This window comes from Equus asinus, chromosome 28 (assembly GCF_041296235.1).
Source record: "Equus asinus isolate D_3611 breed Donkey chromosome 28, EquAss-T2T_v2, whole genome shotgun sequence".
In the NCBI taxonomy this organism is placed as follows: Eukaryota; Metazoa; Chordata; class Mammalia; order Perissodactyla; family Equidae; genus Equus; species Equus asinus.
The window spans coordinates 42545030-42548565 of NC_091817.1; positions in this window are offsets into that span (position 1 = coordinate 42545030).

Here is a 3536-nt window from a genome sequence, read left to right on the forward strand (position 1 = left end):
CTTACTCTACAGGGAATGTCGTGAAATCCAAAAGGTGGTAACAGGCAGAGCAACAGATTAAAATCAGGAATCATTCACTTTGTGGTGACCCATTCACGGTCCGCTAGAGCTCAGATGTCCAGTAGAGGAGCCACGAGCCACACATGGCGATGGAGCAGGTGATACCCGGCTGGTCCGAGGGAAATGGGTGCATGCTTTAAGTGTAAGGCAGACCCTAGATTTAGAACACTTAGTACAACCAGGAAAATGTAAGCTCTCATTAATAATTTTTATATTGGTTACATGTCAAAGTACAAATATTTTGGAAATACTAGGGTAAACAAAAAGCATTATTAAAATTAATTCCACCTGCTTCATTTTTACTTTTTACATTATGGCTGCTAGACAATTTTAAATTACATATATGGTTCACATTCTGTTTCTACTGGACAAGGCTACACTAGGGCTGTCATGCTTGCAAGATTCCACTTTTTGTTGAACCGAAACCTCTGTCCCTGAGCCTCCCACCCTGGCTTTCTTTATCTTGAACTAATGTGGTTGACCTCTGGGAATAAAAGTGAATCAAATCCGTTTTCACAGTACAGCCCCTCAGCTATTTGAAGCAGCTCCCAGATTCTTCCCATAACTTCTCTTTTCTTCAACCACTTTTCACATAATCTAGTTTCTTCATTTTTCATTGGGCACCTTCCAGTTTCCCAAGGATCCCCTTAAAACATGGTGCTCGGCATTCTTCCTGGCACACCAGCTGCAGTCTGAGCACTGAGGTTACCTCACCTCCTCGTACCAGACTCCATGTTTCTATTAATTTGACCCCATTGCTATTAACACCTTTGGAAACTGAGGCTTCCGCCTGCACTGGTTCTACCAGTGGTTCTCAAAGGTTAATCCCCAAACCACTTGAGAACTAGTTTGACATATGAATTCTCTGGCTCTACCCAAGATCTCCTGAATCATGAACTCTGGGGGTGGGACCCAGCGACCTGCTTTGACAAGCCTCCCAGTGGATTCTCCAGCACAAACAAATGCGAGCCTTATACCTAAAGCCTTCTAAAATCTTCTGCCTTTCAGCCAGGTTTTCCCCATTTTGGTGGTTGGGTTTTTTGAACCACAACGCCGGAGTCTGCATTTGTTAGTGCATCATAATTTTGGCCCATGGTTCTAGCTTGTCTAAACCTTCTGGAATAGATTCCGCTGTTTCTTGCTGCATTATGTCAACTGCACATTCAATAATGCTGCCTTTGTCTTTATCCAGAGCTCTGATATGAAGGCTGAACAGCACAGACCTCAAATGGGTTCCCACTTCCCTCCATGCCCTTGGGGCATGCTGTTCCCTCTGCCTCGGAGGAAATGTTTCCAAAGCCCGTTGCCCTCGTCCTCCAACTGGCTGGTCCTGGCTAGTTCCAGGGGCCTGCATGTCCACTTAGACATCACCTCTACCTAGGAAACTGGGCTCGGGGCTCGTCCTTGGAGCCCAGTGTGCTGACAACTATCCGTGTTTGATTAATGACTCTCTCCTCCTCTGGAACACTGGTTCTTGATCATGGTGGATTTTACCCCCAGGGGACATTTGGCAATGTCTAGACACGTTTTTACTTCCTACAACTGGGGACTGCTACTGGCATTCAGTGGGTGGAGGCCGGGGATGCTGCTAAATATCCTTCAAATGCACAGGGCAGGCTCCCCCAACAAAGAGAGATCTCCCTCCAATGTCAACAGTGTTGAAGTCGACAAACCTGCTCCAGATTGTAAGTTCCATGTCCCTTTCCGACACTAATTTTATTTCCAGCCACAACAGAATGCAGGGCCCAAAGGAGGTGCCAAGTAAATATTTGTTGAATGAATAAGTGACATCTTATTCATGAGAAACATGAGAAAAACCAATCAAGACAACCTATTGGTTTATAGCTTGCTGTTTTAGGAAATAATTTGCCTGGGGACTAATATGGTTGAGGACGTATAGAAACTGTTTTTAATGAATAAACTGGCTTCATAATGAGCATACCCATTGTTAATTATGGGTATAAACATTTTTGGGTCTCAAAGTTGGCTGAGCCACTCTCCTTTTGTTCTCTTATTTGCCCTACTAATTTGTTGAGCAATATGATATCTGTTAGCTGTGAGAACTTACTCTACTTAATTTCTCCAGGCCTCAGTTTCCTCAAAATGGGTACAAAGATGCTGGCATTTCCTGGAGCTCTGTGTTGGAGATTATGAGGATGAAGGCAGATGACATTTGTAAGGCACTAAGCACATTGTTGGCTGGAGCAATCATCCTGTCGTGATAGTTACTATCTCCTCATTTAATCCTCACAAAGATCGTGTGGGGCCAGTAGCAAGTATTTTATTTTTTTTAAGATTGGCACCTGAGCTAACAACATTGCCAATTTTTTTTTCTTTCTGCTTTTTCTCCCCAAATCCCCCCAGTATATAGGTATATATTTTATTTAGTTGTGAGTCCTTCCAGTTGTGGCATGTGAGATGCCGCCTCAACATGACCTGATGAGCAGTGCCATGTCCGTGCCCAGGATCCGAACCGCCGAAACCCTGGGCTGCCAAAGCGGAGCGTGCAAACTTAACCACTAGGCCACCGGGCTGGCCCCAGCAAGTATTGTTTTTAACGTAATGGACGATGACTCTGAAGCTCCATCAGGCCAACTGGTTGAATTTTTATCCAGTTTTTTTAATCAATGAAGATATCTTGCTGGTGTCTATGAGTGATCTTGACTGAGCTGAAGAAAGAACTTTCTCTCATCGACAAAGCTTTTTTGGAAGCTTCTAAAGTATTAAAAAGAATATTTTTCAAACCATCCAGCATGAGGATCCACACTTTGACATTCCAGGTTAGCCATTACTTCGGAGATTTCCAGCGGAGTGGGCTCCCGGAGGGAGATGTGACTTGTGTTTCGAGGGATGCTGTTTGGACTCTTGAAGGCAGCCAGCAAACATGGACAGGGGAATCCCGCACTCGGGTTGAGGCCTGAAGGCTCATACGTGGAACCTTCCTTGTGTTGCATTTCCATCCAAGCTCACCCTGCAGAGCCCACAGGGACCGGGAGCCAGGCAGCTGCTCCCTGGCAGAGCGTCTCCTGGAGCGAGGCGAGGCTGGGAGCCAGTGAGTCATTCTGTCTTGGCAGGGAGTCTCCAGCGCTCTTTGGGGAAAACAAACAGACTTTGTTGAAAGGAAACCCTCCTGTGGATGGATGGCCCCTAGTCAGCTCTTCGGAGGCCTGTAACCTGCTCCTGCCCCTTCTTCCCCCTCTTGACCTGGAAAAACCACCATGACCTGGGGGTGGAGGTGGGTGTTTGGAGCTCAGGCCTTGGTTAGAACAAAGATCCCGACCCCGGCTGCAGAGAAATTTCCTGGGGCCCCATCAGGGGCTCCGACTCTGACTTCAGTTTTAGCTGTCTCACCGTTCCTTGGGTAATCAAGAGTCAGACTGGACACCCAAGTCCTGTTATCGCTCTTCAATTAGTGGGGTGGCAGTCAAACTTTTCCCCAATATTGAAAGTATTCTTACCTCGGAAGCTCCCTTTTG